The sequence below is a fragment of the Callorhinus ursinus genome, unplaced genomic scaffold (genome assembly GCF_003265705.2).
Source record: "Callorhinus ursinus isolate GAN/ISIS: 27379988/994484 unplaced genomic scaffold, GSC_fseal_2.0 scaffold7, whole genome shotgun sequence".
Classification (NCBI taxonomy): Eukaryota; Metazoa; Chordata; class Mammalia; order Carnivora; family Otariidae; genus Callorhinus; species Callorhinus ursinus.
Window position 1 is genome coordinate 52932654 of NW_027397069.1, and position 20887 is coordinate 52953540.

A 20887-nucleotide genomic window follows, 5' to 3' on the forward strand; every position below is an offset into this window, starting at 1 on the left:
AATAGACTCCAAATGGTTGAAAGACCTAAACGTGAGACTGGAGTCCATCCAAATCCTAAAGGAGAACACAGGTAGCAACCTTTTCGACCTTAGCCGCAGCAACTTCTTCCTAGAAACATCGCCAAAGGCACGGGAAGCCAGGGCAAAAATGAACTATTGGGATTTCATCAAGATAAAAAGCTTTTGCACAGCAAAAGAAACAGTCCACGAAACCAAAAGACAATCAACAGAATGGGAGAAGATATTTACAAATGACATATCAGATAAAGGGCTAGTATCCAAAATCTATAAAGAACTTATCAAACTCAACACCCAAAGAACAAATAATCCAATCAAGAAATGGGCAGAAGACATGAACAGACATTTCTCCAAAGAAGACATCCAAATGGCCAACAGGCACATGAAAAAGTGCTCAACATCACTCGGCATCAGGGAAATCCAAATCAAAACCTCAATGAGATACCACCTCACACCCGTCAGAATGGCTAAAATTAACAAGTCAGGGAACGACAGATGTTGGCGGGGATGTGGAGAAAGGGGAACCCTCCTACACTGTTGGTGGGAATGCAAGCTGGTGCAACCACTCTGGAAAACAGTATGGAGGTTCCTCAAACAGTTGAAAATAGAGCTACCATAGGATCCAGTAATTGCACTATGGGGTATTTACCCCAAAGACACAAATGTAGGGATCCGAAGGGGTACGTGCACCCCGATGTTTATAGCAGCAATGTCCACAATAGTCAAACTATGGAAAGAGCCAAGATGTCCATCGACAGATGAATGGATAAAGAAGAGGTGGTATATGTACACAATGGAATATTATGCAGCCATCAAAAGGAATGAGATCTTGCCATTTGCAACAACGTGGATGGAACTGGAGCGTGTTATGCTGAATGAAATAAGTCAATCAGAGAAAGACATGTATCATATGACCTCACTGATATGAGGAATTCTTAATCTCAGGAAACAAACTGAGGGTTGCTGGAGTGTGGGGGGTGGGAGGGATGGGGTGGCTGGGTGATAGACATTGGGGAGGGTATGTGCTATGGTGAGCGCTGTGAATTGTGCAAGACTGTTGAATCACAGATCTGTACCTCTGAAACAAATAATGCAATATATGTTAAGAAAAAAAAAGAAGAAGATAGCAGGAGGGGAAGAATGAAGGGGAGTAAGTCAGAGGGGGAGACGAACCATGAGAGACGATGGACTCTGAAAAACAACCTGAGGGTTCTAGAGGGGAGGGGGGTTGGGGGATGGGTTAGCCTGGTGATGGGTATTAAGGAGGGCACATTCTGCGTGGAGCACTGGGTGTTATGCACAAACAATGAATCGTGGAACACTACATCAAGAACTAATGATGTAATGTATGGTGATTAACATAACAATAAAAAATGAAAAAATAAAAAAATAAATTTAAAGAAAAAAAATAAAATCTATTCTGTCTGATATAAGTATTGCTATCCCAGCTTTCTATTTGCTTCCATTTGCATAGTAAATATTTTTCCATCCCTTCACTTTGAATTTACATGTTCTTTAGGTCTGAAGTGAGTCTCATATAGACAGCATATAAATGATTCTTGCTTTTTGATCCAGTCACCCTAAGTCTTTTCCTATTTTTGTACTTCATACATACAAAATTATATAATATGTAATCTTTTGTGTCTACCTTCTTCACTCAGTATTATATTTTGTGGGTTTTTGTTCTTTTTTTTTTACTGAAGTGTAGTTGACACACGATGTTGCCTTAGTTGCAATGTACAAAATAGTGATTCAACATATGTATACCTTTTGCTATGCTGACCATAACTGTAGCTACCATCTGTTACCATATAATGCAATTACAATACCATTGAGTATATTCCCTAGGCTGTTCCTTTTATCCCCATAACTTATTCATTCCATAACTGGAAGTCTGTACCTCCCACTCCCCTTCACTCATCCCCAACTCCCTTCCTTCTGGCAACCATCAGTTAGTTCTCTGTATTTATGAGTCTGTTTTTGCTTTTTGTTGGCTTGGTTTTTAGATTCCACATGTAAGTGAAGTCATATGGTATTTGTCATTCTCTCTCTGACTTACTTCACTTAGCGTATTATCTTCTAGGTCCATCCATGTCATCACTCATGGCAAAATATCATTTGTTTTTATGAGTTCAAGCAGTTTTGATAAAATTATGAGCAACAGAAGCCCAAGGAATGGCTGGAAGGTGAGGAAGTACAGGCAATGAGGACAGACCTCTCCTTCAAGGAGGTTGACTATGAAGGGAGCAAAATGATAATGGGTGATATGCACCTAGGGTTGGAGTGAATGTATGAAGATGATAGATATTTCAGCATGTCTCTTTTTTAAGAGGATCTAGTGGAGAGAAAGGTTTAAAAAATAAAGTCAAAACCCTAAGTCCCTAGCTCTATTTAGAAAGAGGAAAGGGTTGAATTTAAAACTACACTTCTCAAACTTTAATAATGTGCATACAACTCTGGAGCTCTTGTTAAAATGAAGATTCTGATTCAGCAAGTATGGGATGAAATCTAAAATTCTGCATTTCTAACAGGATCCAGGTGATGTCAGTGTTACTAGTCTAAAAATTACATATCAATGAGCAAGACCTTAGCAAGTAGGAGGGCCCCTTCAATATGATAAAAATAAAAATTCTCCCCAAACTAACTTATAAATTCAGAGCAATTCTACTCAAAATCCCAACAGGGTTTTTCATGAAGTTTGATCCTGAAATTCACTTTGAAAGAATAAAAGGCCAAAAATAGCCAAGACAATTTGAAGAAAATAAATAACAATGAGTCACTCACCCTTGATACCCTGCCAGATATTAAGATGAACAACAAAGCTATAAAAGTTGAAGTGTGTGTGGGAACCAGGAGAATCACATAGACCAATAAATAGAATAAAATTTGCTCAGACAAAAGGTCCTCCATGTGGAAAGTGAAAAAATTACATTGTAATTTTATGCCATACAAAAAAGTCAATGCAAGTAGATTAAAGAACAAATTTAATTAAAAAAGCAAAATTAAACTTAAAGAAAATATAGAATATTTTCAAGACTTGGTGGGAGGAGGTTTCTTATACAAAATATAAAAAAGTAAAAACTCATTTAAAAAAAGTTGATAAATTAGGCTTCCAGAATATTTAAAGCTGCTCTATGACAGAAAACAGAATAGAGTTAAAAGAGAAGCCAAAGTATAGGAAAAGATATTTGAAATACATATAATGGCAATGGATTAGTATACATATTAACATGTATATTAAATACACATATATTTTACATATTTTATCTATACATATATATATCCTACCCCTTACCATATGACAAAAAACCCAATAGGGAAAAAATGTAAAAGAGGAAACTCAAACAGCCAATATACAATTTTTTAATGACCATCCTGATTAATAATCAGGAAAATGCAAATTAGTTAAATCAAAACCATGTTATACCATCAGATTGGGGGGAAAACTGTTAATAATAACAGCTGACAAGTTTATGGGGAAAAGTACAGCACCAATATATGTGAAGATCAAATTTGACCTAGTAAATTTAAATAGGTGCATCCCCTACTCTCCAGCCATTCCACTTCTAGGATTATACCCTACAGAGATTCTTGCACATGAGCCCAAAGAGACGTCAAAATCTTTTTTGCCTCAATGTTTATATTAAAAACGAAGTGGACATAAACTACCTATTACCCAGTGGGACAATAGATAAACTATAATCTATTCATACAATAAAATGTAAATGAATCAATTAGATCTGTTTCATCTTGAATCTGTCTGAAAAACAACAAAATCAGGGAAAAAATGTTCAAAATTATACATAAATGAATTTTTCGTATCAGTGTTATGTAACCAAAATGTGTGAGTGATCTATACCAACTTCTAAATAGTCATTTCTTCTGGAGAGAAAAGGGAAATGTATCCATCAAGTCCCCACCAGAAAGACAAAAGTGTAACAGTTGTTATAACAAAGAGAATATAGGAAATTAAACAGGTATTGGGAAATGGATTCAGAAAACAAGAAGTGAACCCTGAGGTAATACAGAAATTGTGGGGTTTTTTTTTGTTTTTTTGCTTTTTGATGAGAGAATTTAAGTCTTTATTTTGTATGTTTCGGACTATTGGAAAATTTTTGCAACAAGCAGATATAATACTTAGAAGAAGAAGAAGAATACATTATCATACTTAAAAAAAAAGTCCTGAAAACCCTACTACAGTCAAAGCCTTCTAGTTTGGATTAGAAATGGACTGGCTAATATATATTTATTTTTATATATGTAAATAAACAACACCCACAGTCATTACCTTAAAGGAAGACAACACATGTAGTTGGGGTGAAAGAAAAGTGAACCACTCACTGATTTCCTGCTGCATTCTGGTAACCATGATACCTTCAAATGCACAGTATCACAGATTGATAGAGATAGCCTGATTTTTCCAAAGCCAGATATACATAGGCAATCAATCTTTTTCCTATTAGGCCAGACATTTAACTTTGTTTCGTGTGTGTGTGTGTGTGTGTGTGTGTGTGTGTGTGTGTGTAAAAGCCAGTAAATTTTATTTTTTTATCTTACTTTACATTTTTATATTTATTTTTTAATTTAAATTCAATTAATTAACATATGATGTATTATCAGAGGTGGAGGTCAGGGACTCATCAGTCTTATTTAATACCCAGTGCGCAGGTAATACAGAAATTGTAATGGCAGGAAACTCCTGCTGTTCCTGGGGTGAGGGAGTGAAGGAAGAGATGGGTTATTAGAACTAGAGATTTACAAGTGAGGTCCGGCAGGTCTAGAACCCAGATCTCTGAGGAGATACACTGTTCAGCTGATGCTGATATCTTGGGGACTCAGACTTAAGGGAAAGGTGCTGATTAACTGGTACTGATGTCTCTGAGGTGGCATGAAAGGTCCAGGAACCAGCACACTGAAGCCAACCGCTGCTAGGACCAATTGCAGCAGCACTACCAAGATGACACTGGCAGGAAAAGCACATCCCTCTTCCCTCCTCTGGCCTTCCCATCTCCCTCCTCCACCCACTATTGAACGAAGGTAGGAGGGATCCACTGACAAAGGAGAGGGATGCCAACAAAGTCCCAGCCCTTGCATGACAGCAGAGTACAGAGTTACGGGCTTGGAGCTGGGGGACAAAACTTTATCAACTAGCACAGAGGGGTACAGTTTGGGGGAGTGGGGCTTTCACTGCAACCTGTTAAGAGATAAATCTGAGGGGTGCCTGGGTGGCTCAGTTGGTTAAGCGACTGCCTTTGGCTCAGGTCATGATCCCAGGGTCCTGGGATCGAGTCCCGCATCGGGCTCCCTGCTCGGCGGGAAGCCTGCTTCTCCCTCTCCCACTCCCCCTGCTTGTGTTCCTGCTCTCGTGGTCTCTCTGTCAAATAAAAAAAAAAAAAAAAAAAAGGAGATAAATCTGAAGCAAATAGGACATATGTTAAATTTGGGTGATGGGTATACAGATGCCTATACTTTGGTGTATATGTAAAACATCATAATTAATTTCTAATGAAATTAAAGCATATGGACCCCAAATTGACAATTAGCCAAGTGCCTGTGACAAAGGCATAGCCAAAGGGAAGGGGAGGGAAGGCAGAAGGTGCCAGCTTCCTTTCATGGCGTCTAGACTAGATGGCAGGATGGACACAGGAAGGGATCAATGAAGTGGAAAGGAAAATAAAAAAGAGGAACTGAGGGAATTAAAGGCTTTCTTGGCATACAGAACATATTTTGTATGAGTACGGAAGTAAGAAATCAGGAAGGACGTGAAAGTATGGTTGGGGTGTCAATACTGACATTTAAGACATCAGAGATTGGGCAGTTCCAGTGCTCCCAATTTTCCAGCTTTGGAAGTGGCTTGTCTCTAACACATCATTAACTGGAATATGCTATGCACCCTTATTTTATGAGGCACTAAGAAAGAAAAAAAATTAAGATAATTAAGCTGTAACATGATATATTCTTATCACAACTTTTTATCAAAAAACCCTTTTAGATTTTAGATGCAGATTTCTTTCATATATCACTCCTGCACATTTAAAAGGAAAATGTATATATATATAATAAGTTGTTTCAGGCATTCCCCAAACTTTTTCACATTGAATCCAGCTCTGTTCAAATCACTTTTTGACTCAAAGTCATTGATGTTCATGTTTTCCTGCACATTACTGTCCTTCTTACTAAGAGCAGCACTTGTCTCTCCATCTTTCTTTCAAGCCCTTTACCACCCAAACTATCAATTTTAGTACTAACACTTTATTTCACCAGAAAGTTCCCAGACAACAGCCAGGATCCATATTCCCTCCTCAAATTGCCTTTAAATGCTTTGTGGCTAGAGATGTTGAAGGGTTGTAGATGTCCAGTCATGCCTCTCAAAAATAATAACCAAGTCCCTAAACTTTATGTGAGCTTATTATTTAATTATTTGAACATAAATCCAAATTACATTAAGAATCAACATTTTTGGTGCACAGCTCCAGGTGGTCTATATCAGATTACTTTAAGCCAGTCTTCTATCAATTCAACCATCATCCATCCATTTTTTTAATTTTTGAAGAATATCTCATTCTTAATTTTTATGGACTAAATTAAATGTGGTAACAACTTCTGGCCTCTGAAATTTTGATTATTACAGTGATATGATGCTTTTCTGCACCCATGATCAAGTTCTTTATCTCTTTCATACCTTTTTTTAAAAATTTTTTATTAACATATAATGTACTATTTGTTTCAGGGTCTTTCATATCTTTAATATAAAAATTTCTAAATATGCCAAAATTACTGAGCTTATCAGCATTTCCCATTCAATTTAATTTATACTTTTTCCCAAGATTGACTTACATGTTGCTGACAATCTGCTTCCATTCCAAGTTAGCAGGAAGTTTCTGACAACTGATGTTTAGTGGTTCGATGCCTTAAACATAATCCTCTTCGACACACAGTTTCTTGCAGCTTTACAAGTTCTTTTCATATATTCTGAGAACTTTGACAATTTTTCCATCTTGAATTGCATATCTAGGCATGGGGTCAACAATCCTTGTGTGTATATATATATATATCTCAGCAATAAAACATAACACAGTTTCATCTACTTATGATACTCTTGGCTCTTGCTTTTCAAGTGAATATGGAATTTTATCATGACTCCAACTAAAAATATCTGCTTCAATAATACTAAATGCACATGCTGCTCTGTTTCCATATCCATTTGGATTCATAATTTATCACTTTAATGCCAAATATCAGCGTAACATTAAGATATTTAAAATAACAATGAAACCAACACTGTACATAACTCAACTGCAGTAACAGTAATACGTAAATAGCTATGGCCCAGGTTTTTCATGCAATGACAGGGAGTGACAACTCCATCACAGTTCCTGCCTGGCTCACGACAATGGTAAAACACCATCCATTTTAAGATTCATTCCAGTTCTTGAAATGTAAAAATGTACATTTGAGAACCAGTGAAGTATGGGAATAGAGTTGAGAAGAGAAGGAATTTTGGACTCAGAGTGTTAGTAAGTCTCCACAGGGATATTGAAGTAGTCTTGGATAATGGTCAGTCTTGAGATGGAGAGGCCACTTACCCATTTATACACCCAACTCCTCATTTCCACTTGTCCTTTCCTGTAAACACAGCAGTAATTCAAATACTAATGCCTTTTGTTGCATGATTCCTGTGTGTCAGACATTGTTCAAAGTGTCATATATGCACGAATTCTCACAGCTCATATTTAGTCTTTACAAGAACTCAGTGAGGTTGGCACCCTTATCATCCTCATTTTTCTGAGAAAACTGAAGAACAGAGAGGTTAAGTAACTTCCCTACAATAATAAGTGGAAGAATCTGGATTTAAATTCAGGCAGTCTGAATCCAAATCCATAATTTGACCATTATGCTTCTCTATTCATACCTTCCCATTTTCCCCAGCAGGATCAGGATATCTTCTAGAAGTGACTTATGCCCCTCCAGACACTTTATTATTGGCACCCATCTTCTATCCCTTCCTCTGTCATGCCTACCTCTGGTCTCATAAGTGTAAGGAATGACAAAAACAATAAAAGCTAATATTATAATAGTATGTACTTTACAAATTATAAAACACATACATCATATAACTTAACCCTCACAACAGTTCTGTCAAAAGCTATGATTTCCTCAATCTTATAAATAAAGATATAGATGTTGTATTACGGATGCGGGGTGGGAGGTATGGGGTGGCTGGGTGATAGACATTGGGGAGGGTATGTGCTATGGTGAGCGCTGTGAATTGTGCAAGACTGTTGAATCACAGACCTGTACCTCTGAAACAATACATTATATGTTAAAAAAAAAAAAAGATAGTAGGGGGAGAAATCAGAGGGGGAGACGAACCATGAAAGACTATGGACTCTGAGAAACAAACTGAGGGTTCTAGAGGGGGAGGGAGGTGGGGGATGGGTTAGCCTGGTGATGGGTATTAAGGAGGGCACGTACTGCATGGACCACTGGGTGTTATAGGCAAACAATGAATCATGGAACACTACATCAAAAACTGATGATATAATGTGTGGTGATTAACATAATAAAATAAAATTTTAAAAAATAGCAAAAAAAAAGAATAATAATCTTGTATTATATAAAAGCTATAATAAAGAGACAAAAAATGCAGTGGAAAAATAGCAAAAAAAAGAATAATAATCTTGTATTATATAAAAGCTATAATAAAGAGACAAAAAATGCAGTGGATGAAACAGACATTTGTTCCTCTCATACTTTATAGTATGGAGCTTGGAGGTATAAGCTGGCAGGTCAGCTGTGTTTTGTAAAGACATCTCTGGATCCAGGTTCCCCTATCATGTTGGTCTGCCATCCCCTAGGGGTGTTGTCTTCATCTGCACCATTTAAAAAGGGCATCCCTAGGTCCAGGACCCAGCTCCCCAAAAGAAGGGGAATGAGGAGAAAGAATCCATGGTAGGCAATTTCCTTACACATCCCCTCTCCTTATATTCCAATGGAGAGAACTTAGTCATGAGACCATGCCTAGCTATGGAGGAGGCTGAGAAATGTGGTCTCTCACTGGGCAACCGGATGCCCATGAGGAAGGAAAGAACAGATTTTGGAGGACAGCTGATGCTCAGAAAGACTACACGAATTTCCTAAGGGCACTTAGCTAATGAGTCAGAACTCAAACCCGGTCTTCCAACTCCAGAACTAGGGTTGATTTTCCTGTACCAGAACATCTTCATGATGAAAATGTCAGAGATTCCTTAAATAGCATTCCTAGGCAAATAACTAAATTTAGAGAGACTAAAGCCAATCCTGTTTAGATTAAGGAAAGATGAGCCGCCTGGGAAACGTGTCCACTCAAGATGGGCAACAACAGGCCCTGATGATCAGTTTTTCTCAGATGGGTCCCAGGAAAGACAACAAGTGACACAGTCACCTCCAAATCATACAAGGGTTAATTACACTATCATTGACTTATCCAGAGCCTTTTCTTTTTTACACCATTTGGAATGCCAACTTTTCTGTCATTTCTGTTTTCTCTGCACATCTGTAGCTCTTGTAAAAATTTGCTAATAGATGGGACTGAAAAGGAACGGCTTAACTGAACAGCTGTTAGTCAGCAACACGCAGCACCTGAGAACAACATTGTGACATTTTTAGAGAGGGAGATACAGAGGTGAAATGAGAGAGAAGACTCTGGAGCCCTGAGGCTAGCATTAAATGAAAAAAGATTTGAGGTACACTAAGACCATGTAAATATTTAATGGTGGTTAACATATGGAGGCCAGTAAGGACTAGGTAGAATGCACTGAAATACGTCCAGTGAGAACTCTACAGAGGGAAAAGCATGATGAATGTATCATCATTAATATGACCCTTCATCTTTACTCTTAACTGGGTCCTGACCCTCTTGGATCACTGCAGCTGCTCTGCCCCAAGCTTGCTCACTTGTGCTCTTTCTCTCTGGATTTCAATTCCCTGGCTCCCAGACGTGACTGCAAATGACCCTTGCCATCGTGGCATGAAATTCCAAAGAAAAAAATGTCACCAGTCCTGACTTGTCATTTCATCCAAAAACAGGGCAGTTTTGCATGTATAGGGCATTTTACATGGTACAAAGTTTACATGGTGTTCAGCGCACCACTGGCCAGGTGTCTTGCACAGACAAAACCCTCTCCCTTCCAGGGGTCACCTCCACTTCAGGGTCTCTTCAAGGTCAGGAATAAGAACTTAGTGACTAATGCCACTCCATCCAACCTACAAATGGAAAAACGGAGGCCCAGAGTGGCAGAATAGCTGGACTTAACTCGGAGTAGGCAGCCTAGCACAGTGCTTCTTAAATTCTGATGTGCACATGAGTTAGCTGAGATTCTGGATTCTGCACTTCTAACAGTCTCCTAGGGTTTGCTGCCCTGATCCTTATTCTTCATATTATTACCCCTCATTGTACCTGTTTCTCAGTCTGTTGAATGGATTCATAGAACTTGTATTTCAATTCTGTTATCAAACATGCTTTATAAATATGAGATGACATGTGAAATCATTCTAGAGTTAGGAATACAGTACTTTTTTTATGTTCAGTTAGCCAGCCTATAGTACATCATTAGTTTTTGATGGATGTAATGTTCAACGATTCATTAGTTGCATAAAACACCATGTTCATCACAACATGTGCCCTCCTTATTACCTGTCACCCGGCTTACCCCCCCCCACCCACCTCCCTTCTGTAACCCTCAGTTTGTTTCCCAGAGTCCAGAGTCTTGCGCTTACATTCTGGTCTTAAGAATGCAAAGCATTCCATTCACCCTGGCTTTCTTCAACCATTAAGTGAGGTTTATAAAGATGTTTACTTCTAGGCCTAACATACACTCTGATAACCTGAAGCTAATTTCTTTTGCCTTCATTTTCCTTAGGAAACTCTTACTCATATCAGTGAAAGTTTATTTTTAAATATGGGGAGGGGGAATAGAAGAAAATTCTCCTTTGGGATTAATATTCCATTTTACAGTTTTGAGTTTTTAAGCCATATTTAGTCATGCTGATAATTTGCCATAAGGATGTTATTTCCTCCAATTGTTCCAGACAACTTACAGCTCATAAGTTCCCTGCCTTCCATTCAGTACGCTGTTGTCACTTTGATCCCCTAAAATGCAAGGACATTTTTCAATGTCCATTATGAAGCAGCTGGGAGATCCCAACAGTTCTTCTAATAACAGAGCCTAAAGGTGACTGATTTCATAAAACAAATGGGCTGCTTATGACAGAATTTTAAGTCTGGCTTTTCAAAGCACCTACAGCTAATTCACAAATGGTCTCACTGAAAAGCGACATATTTGTTAAAGGAAATTGCCCTGAAAATGAGACATAATACCTTCCCCCACTACCCCTCTATCTCAAGGGGGGATTAAAACAACAGTAACAGAAAGATATTTTTTCATCATCAACTAAGATAATTATTCCTGACATTGTATCCTAAATTAATTTTCACTACCCAAAGAGAATTAACTTTCTCACCACTAGAAATACATTGTATAATGTCCCTTGGTTTCTTTAAAATCGAAAGCTTTTTTCCAAGCAATTTAATCAATAGATTGTGTTTGTTCTACTCAATTTCAACTCTATTTCCATTTCTTAAAATTTCTTAAGTCATATCACCTACTATTGGAATATATTTTACTAACTTTCTTGCAGTGACATGGACATTCCTTTTCCTTTAGCATAATGATGTATGATTAAATGTGGGCTCTATCTGAGCAACTATGTAAGCAAAGAGATTTTGTTTAGACACTGGGTAAATAAAGATTGTTAATGACAACTGACTCCCAACAGCCAATCTTCTGACTATTTCAGTCACCCAGTCATTCATTAAACATTTTTTGAATGTCTTATCATGTATTTGACACTGTGAAAGTCACGTGGGATCCAAAGATAAATGGGGCATGATTTCTACTGTTAAGATGCTCTAGGCCTATTAGAAAGTAAGACTGTTAAGGACAATTGTCCTTCAGTGTGATAGGTGCTACTGCAGAAGAATGCAGTGTTTCTGTGGGAGCACACTGGAGGAGCATCTAACTACCAAGATCAAGGAAATATTATATAGAAGACACTAGACCTTAATTAGTAGGATTTAGCCATTCTGAGAGGGGGAGAAGAGGAAATGGGCATACCTGACCTGGGCAATAGCACCTGCAAAGGTCAAGAATTTACAGAGGCAATATACATGAACTTCAAGTGCATCTGAATGGTTGGGAATAGAAAGTAAGAAGGAGTGAAAAGAGTGAAAAGAGATGTGTCTGGAGAAGCATCGGAAAGCAGATGGAGAAAGACTCAATCCCAGTCTTGCCAACTCCAAACACTGGTGCTTCCACCATACTAGGCTGTTCAGAGTAAATATATGAAAAGCCATACATATCATACATTCTGGAGGAGGCTGGAGGAGGCAGAAGTCACTGTAGGTTGACTCAATCATGGAAGACCCCGTGGAGTAAGAAGAAATTGCACTGCATCTTGTGCATGTTGAACAGCTGGGCAGTGTCATGGTACGTGTGTTCCTGTATCATTTCTGTCCCTTTCCCACTGGATAGACAGAAAGCAGCCAGTGTATAGAGGACCAAGGATGGAAAAGATAAGATTCAGAATAAAGATGGTATATTAGATAGACTATCAATAGCTGCTATAACAAAGAAACCCTAAAATTCTAGTGACTTAACACAAGAGAAGTTTATTTCATACTCATGGCACTGTCCAAGTGTTTGTCAACGGTTTTCACATGTTAATTCAAGATACAGTCACCCTCTGTCCTGTGGCTCCATCATCCCCTTGGGCCTTGGAGTTCTCTGAATCTCAGCAGAGGTCCTGAGAAGAAAGGGCAGAGAATGCACGATCATTTCTTAAAACCCAAGCTCAGAAGAGAAGCAGATAACTTCTGCTCACATTTATTTGGGGAAAACTAATCATACAATCCTACCTTGATTCAAGGGGCCTGGGAAGTGTCGTCTCTAGCTGGACACTTGCCCACTGCGGAAAGGGGAGCACAAACGTGTGGTGGACAGCTAGTTCTCTGTGCTATAGCCAGCTAAACCAAGGAACCCAGGATTGGGGCTTATCTGAGGAAAAATAAAAACCTGAGGAGAAATTACAAGTATAAAGAAAAATAATTTTTCATGTGAAGAAAGAAAAGAGTACTATGAGAGGATAAAAAAGAGAAATAAGATGTAAAGTACAATATTTTTATGAGGGGATTTCTTAAACCTTACCTTGTCAGCTAATCTGAAGCTCCTGCTCTCTGGACTCCTGCAAGCTATATTTTTTAGGATATGAAGGACAGTCTCTCCATGAGACCGTCATGGGAGAAAAACTGAAAACTGGATTTCTTCTAGCTCCTGCAGTGTTTTTAAACGAATGTACACACAAATATGTTCTGACAGTTGCAAGAAAAGGATAAATAATAAAGTAGATCCAGAAAAAGATACTGTCAGCTAAGTGTTCTTTGCCACTTTCTTATGTTCCTTTGGGTGTCTGTTACAAATGAAGTTTTTAGTAAATGTAGTTTTCAAGGTAGCCTGACATCTTACCTAGGGATTTGGCAGCTTTGTGTAATGAGCTGCCAGAGAATAGGATGGCAGGTAATGAAAAATTGAGTGCTCTAAGCTCCCTTCCTCCTCTTCAAATTTATGTTCTTACTATGCCGAAGTGGATCATGAACAAGAAGAGAACTTTATTCAAGTGTCATGACAGATCAGCTGACAAAGTATATCCCTGGGTTGGAGGGGACAGAAAATCATGAAGTCATGACAAGGCATGGATCATAGAGGGAACATCAGGGTCACAGACAATGACCAGGTTGGCAGCCACAAGCCCTTCTGTTTCTGAGAAGTTTGGCTTTCCCACAGAATCAATGACCTGGGACACTGGCCACACCGGAATAGAGAACATAGACTGGAGAGGAATGGGTGGTGTCATGTCAGATGGAGATCAGCAGAGTCCCAAACTACAAAATGTAAGGATCTAAATCTTCCTTGGAACAAATATGCCAGGGGATAATTCAGCTCTAATGTGATGCTCTGTGACTGGTTAGAAATGGAAAAAAAAAAAAAAAAGCTGTTGACACTTTTCCATAAGTTGGGGTGCTTGTGGGACATGTTCTCACCCACTTAGTTGCCAAAAAGACTCCCAACTAGGTTGCCATGGAAACAACCTAGAAATCAAAGGCATGACTTAAATTATTAAAACCTACTAATCCAAAAAGGAGAAACTCTGATAGTTTGAATAGGTTTCCACCGAGACTGGCAATAATTGTCTCAGGGTAAGTGAAGAATTAAAATCTTTTTCCATGTTGTTTATGAGCTGTGACACCAGGTTCATGTCACTGTATTCATTACTAGTTTAGACCTGGAAATTTTTATTGCACAGTAAATTCTGCAGCTTCATGCTTTCAGTTTGTCAATGTATATATGTATGATTTATAATGTGTATTAGACTCACACATAACAAATGTGTTAACGATCCCCTCCCCCCACAAATAATCTATGTTCTATTCCACTGCAGTGTCAGAAGATGGCATAAGAATAAGATCTTGGTAGGAAAATCTGACATTTTACTAATATTCAGTGCTACTGGCGGCTTATTTAAATATGGTCATGAACGTAGAACGGGAAGCTTTTGCACAGAAGGCCACCCTATTCAAAGGCTATTTCCCAGGAATCTAGAGAGTATTTACATGGGGCCTGGGTAGTCAGTCTTTAACTAAAATGAGTTACAGGATGATGTCTACAGCCAAACACCCTTGCTTAGGCCAAGTAGAAAACTTGGTATATTAGATAGATGGTGTCATCTGGTATCTTCCCAAGTTCCACCTACTTAAAATTACCTGCCTCACTGGTCTAATAATCTCTGCCCTTCCCAACTACTCAGTCAAAAACCATCACCTTAGAGTCATTCTTTTGTTTAGACAGCAAATATACAGTCAATATCTCCAGAGGAAAAGGGAAATGGAAGTCCAAACCCAAAGAAGCCACTTTGGTTTTTCACAAAGAAGACACAGAACCACCAAACAGGTATCATGGACCAAAGCAAATCCTCATAAGACTCATCATGCAATAATGGGTGAACAAGAGGTTCTCCTTTCAGAAGGTAAGGAAGGCAGGAAAAGTGGCACGAAATTTAAGGAATCCTTACTTCTTAGGTCTCCTCTCTTAGAAAAACAGTGGGACCTTACATGAAGTGGAAATTAATTAACTTTACTAAAAACAAAGGGATTCCATTCCTCTAGCAACCAATTCCTCCCCCTGACAGTCCGCTCCTCCTTTTCCTATATTTACCCCCAGATCCTCAGCCTAGTCTCATTTCTATCCACTAACTTCAACATATACTAACTGTAGAAAAGAAAAAGATCATAAATAGTAGAAACTGCCAATATCCATTCATCCTTTTCTCCTCACATAGAGAATCCCAGTGAGAAATATTCATCTCCCCAGACCCCATTTCACTGAAGAACACCATGGAACTTACTTCTGCATGATGAGATAAGAGCAGAGTAAGGAAGCTCTTGTTTTCCTGATAAAAAGGATTTGTTGGCATAACGCTCTACTCCTTTCTTTCCCCCTCTCTGGTAGAATGGAGGCACAAAGATGTATTTGGGCAAAAAGTCAATAGAACTTTGCTATCGTCAAGAGTAGGAAAACCATGGCCTAGGGGTAGTAGTGGAAGGCTGGAAGGTGCCTTGGTTTTTAAAGTTTCCCTTGAGGACCCAGCTTAGTCTGCAGACTAATTGCTCTAATCTTCAGACTAATTGTTATATAAAAACAATAAAGCCCTTTTGATTAAGGTATTATACCTGTTTATGCCACTAAAAAGTAATCTTGTCCAATATGTCCACTTGAGAGTGTGAAAATTTCTATGAGAGGAGACACATAATTAAATACCGGGGAATGATGAGAGAGATGCCCAAAGATACATGTCTATACCAATTTAGGAGCTGTAGCTAATGGTTTGGCAGGATGGTCAGGGTTTTGGAAGGAACAAGATTAGAAAATTGGTGGCTAGGAGGTCTAGGAAAGAGGTATGTAGACAAACATTTTTGAATGGATCTCAGAGGAGGATTTTAACGTTCATGCAGTTTGGATGGCTAATCCATAGAGAGCAGTCAGCCTCTTTCCCCAGCCACCCCTACCATTGCCCAACAGGCTTGTGAGCAAAAAGGCTATGGTGGCAGGGAGGAAGGTTATGCATGGGTTCAACAACACAGACTTCCACTCTTCAAGGCCAACCTGGCTACAGCTACTGCTAGTGCCCAATCTCCCAAGAGCCAGCAACTCTGTGAATGAACTTGGAAGCAGATCTTCTCACACTCAAGTCTTGAAATGACTGCATCCCCAGCCAACAGCTTCACTGTAACCTCATGATAAACCCCAAGATAGAACCATCCTGCTAAGCTGCTTCCTAGTTTCCAACTCACAGAAACTCTGATATAAAAAATGTTTATTATTTTAATCTGTTAATCTTGGGATAGTTTGTTACACAATAGTGGATAACATACACCTAGCATGAAAAACATTTGTGACCAAGGAGTCCCAGATAACCTAGATGAGACAGTGGTAAGGAACTCCAAGAGATGTGCTCACTTCTTTTTTTTATTATTATTATTTTAGTTTTCTGTCTTGGTACTTTTTCTTACATTATGTGACAGAAGCATGCTTTATGGTTATAGTTAAGTAGTTGATTTCCAAAAATTGCACTTTATTATTATTTCCCAGAAGATTATATCTAGATGTTGACAGTTTGGAGGAAGTTCCCCCTCTAAATGCCATCCCCTACACCTGTTACCTATCACCCAAAGCACCATAACCGATGATAGGAATGTATAGAAATAAAAGAGAGAGTGGAGGATCAGAGACATAGGAACAGCTGTGTGACATCTCTGACCAAGTAATGGTCAGACCAGCTATGAAAAATGAAAATTTGTGATGGCTATTACAGTTAAAATTTAGAATTCATAAAATTGTGACAAAATCAGGATGAACAGGAACATCTCAGCTTCTAATTCTTTCTCACCCTGATTGATTTACCCTTCCTGTGGAACAGAGTGCAGCCACCTCTGAGTGACCAATGGACTCTGACCTGAAACCAAACCTGACTTCCACAGTTCTTTTAATCAGGAATGATTTTTATTCATGTATCAGTCTCCAGTTAGCTGACACTCAAATAGGAACCACAATCACTTTCAACAGATTTATTTCCAGGTATAAATCTATGTCTTTTTAATTGTATTTTTGTTGCTGTTGTTCAGAGAAAGATTAATTCCATGACCTTGCAATATAATGTTCCTCTTTGATTTTCTAACAGAGAAAATAGGTCCTTGGAGAAATCATCACTACAGACAAGTTTCTTTTATCAGAAAGCTATTTATTCTCCTTTCTTTCCTATCTAGTAAGATACAGATCTTATACCACATTAGCTCAGAACTGGAGTCTTTATCTCAAGTCTTGAAGATTTAATCTATTTCATTTTCCATCTTAGGTCTGCAATTATTCACTACAAATCACTTGCAAATAACCTTTGGTCACTTTATTCACTTCTAGATGTCAAGAGATCACTCTCATTTTTACCTTAATACTATCCTACAGGAATTTAATTTAAAATGATGCACATTCTTCACTGAGGCAATTGTCACATCTCTTCAAAGAATGTGTTAAACTACCCATTGGCATGATTTTCGGATCTAGGGGTACCAGTTGCTAGTGAGCTAAATTCAATTTGCCAGGCAATGAGACAATCATCTTTGCCCATTTTCCTAATTAAATTTTCCATATTTAATGGAAATTCTGACCTCGCCTTTCGGTCTTCCTCTAAGCAAATGATTAAAGACAAAGCATTGACCCTGGGTCTCTAAGACCCAAACTCTCCAAACTTCGCTCAATGTCATCTGACCTTGGTCTATTCAAGATTGACTGGTAGAGGCCCTACAGCTACACTACCAGCCGAGGCAGCCATAGAATTAATAGTTAAGATAGGAAACCAAGCAAACAACATTGCTTCAAAGTCTGGAACAATGTCTGAGGTAGGAATCACAGGAGAGGGAAAGCACTAAAGAAATGTAATTTCTGATTTCATTTAGCTTACACATATAAATGCATGGTGTATTCGTTTCCTGAGGTTGTAATAACAAATCACCCCAAATTTGGTGACTTCAAACAACAGAAATTTATTCTTTTGCAGTTATGGAGGCCAGAGGTCTGATATCAAGGTGTCTTGGAAGTTTGTACAGGAGCATCCCTCCCTGCCTCTTCCCACTTTTGATGGCTCCAGGCATTCTCTGGCCTGTGGCCATATCACTCCAATACCTGCCTCTGTGGTTCCATTGCTTCCTTCTCTTCTCTGTGTCTGTTCCTCTTTTGTCTCAAATATCCCTCTTTCTCTTGTCATTGGATTTAGGATTCATCTGGGTAATCCGGAATGATTTCCTAATCTCAAGATCCTTACCTTAATTACATCTGCAAAGGCCCTTTTCCCAGTTAAGGTAACATTCACAGGTTCCAGGAACTTGACATGGATATCATTTTTCAGCGGTCCACACATGAGTATATGGATAAAGGTGAGGACATACACTCAGGGAAATCTATTTTTGGTGCTGGATAAAGAATGGGATATTGGATCAGCAAAATACAACCACAGCAGTTGAGCGTTTGTTGATATCCGCTTTGTACTCATCGTGTGTGATTCTGTAAAAACGCAGAACTTTAAAAACTTGGTTCAGGAGCACCTGAGTGGCTCAATCAGCTAAGCGTTCAACTCTTGATTTCAGCTCAGGTCATGATCTCAGGGTCATGAGCTCAAGCCCTGCATTGGGCTCCATGCTCAGCAAGGAGTCTGCTTGAGATTCTCTCTCTCCCTCTCCCTCTGCCCCACTCCCCTATTCTCTCTTTCTCCCTCCCTCTCCAAAATAAATAAATCTTTTAAAAAAATAAAAATAAAAACTTGGTTCGGTTTCAAAATGCTAGAATAGAATAAAATACACTTGATGCTAGCACCCTGCTAATGTACAGAGTAAAAAGAGCATGTGGGCGCATGAGTCAAAAAGAACTGGGATGCCTATGTGGCTCAGTTGGTTAAGTGTCTGCCTTCAGCTCAGGTCCTGTGGGATGGAGACCCGCATCGGGCTCCCTGCTTCTCCCTCTGCCTGTCACTCCCCGTGCTTGTGCTCTTTCACTCTATCTCAAATAAATAAACAAAATCTTAAAAAAAAAAAAAAAACTGAGTTTAAATCCTGGCTATACTGAACTCCAGTCATGTGACCATGGACAAGTTAATTTATTTTTTAATAGCAAATAAAGATAATAAACTTTTTGGTTATAACAGTAGCTTGGAGAGATGCATGGAGAGGTAAACTCACCACTGAAGTAGAGCCTAGCCATGGTCCATGGGAGAAAAGGGATTTAATAAAGATTTAACACCTATTCATTAGCACTCTTAGGTATATTATACTTTTGACTTTATTACATCTTCACAATAATGCTAAGACATAGCTGTGTTATTCACAATTGGTGAGCAGAAGAGGTTCAGAAAAGGTAAATAACTTGCCCAAAGTCTCACAGTTATTGATTAATACAGCTGGAGTCCAAATGCAGATCTTTCTGACCACAGAGTCCATTGAAGTGAGAAAAATAAATAATAAGGCTGTGTTGACTAACCTTATTGTGGTCATCATTTTTGCAAAAACTAGTTATTACGTTGTACACCTAAAACTTACATAATATTTAATGTCATTATATCTCAACAAAACTGGGGAGGGGAAGAGATTGTAAAAATCCCATTTGTGCAATCAATGGGAGCTGCATGCCCAGGTTATGGGTAGAACATAATTCTCACTTGGGTCAGGGAGGAGAGTAAGAAAGGACACAAGGGCATTTAAAGCAGGGCAAGGACTTGAAAATATAAATCAGTATCTAAAACTGGTTGGTGTCTAAAATAAAGAATTAGGGGCACCTGGGTGGCTCAGTCAGTTAAGCAGCTGCCTTCGGCTCAGGTCAGGATCCTGGGATCCTGGGATCGAGCCCTGTGTCAGATGCCCCTTGGCGGGGAGCCTGCTTCTCCCTCTTTCCAGCTCATGCTCTCTCTCGCTATTTCTGTATCTCTCTCTCTCAAATAGATAAATATTTTTAAAAATAAAATAAAGAATTAAATGTGAGAGCTTGGGGAAAAATGAAAAATAAATGATAAGGCTTATAGATTAAAGCTGTCTAAAATATTCATTCCAATATTTACTCAGATGTCACCTGAGACATGTTGACCATGTTCCGTGTATAGTGAGAGGTCCAGAGACAGGGGAGAGAATAGGTAAGGCACAGATACTGCCCTCAAGAGGCAACTGAAAATATACTAAGTCGGTCATCTGAAGGCGTGGCCATGGGGCAAGAGGAGTTCAAGCTAGCTTCAAACTAGGAACCTCCTAGTTACCTTCTATCTCAAATCTGAGTATCTAGGAGTAGAGGGGTACTAAACAGAGCCACAGATTTTATATTTTGTTCCCATTCCATAGGATCGTCCCACCTCAACCAGAACCTGCTGCCCAGTCTTTCGGCTAACTCTGTCTCCCCCCTCAACCACCTACCACCATTCTGGAGAGGGGAACTAAAACACTAGAACATCTGACTTCTAACCAGTGAGCCAGGCAATCTCACATACTTGCCTAGTTCTTGCCAGTGCCCTTGGGAGTGTTAAGCAGCTACTGGTTTTTCTCACGTGGAGGCCAGACCCATATGTCAGTCAAGATGGGGGTGTCTTTGCCCTTTTGTGATTCAAGCCAATTATTTGGGTAGTGACAGGAGCCTGGATTTGATTGAGGTTTTTTCACATTTGTTCAGACTTGGCCCGTAAGGGACAG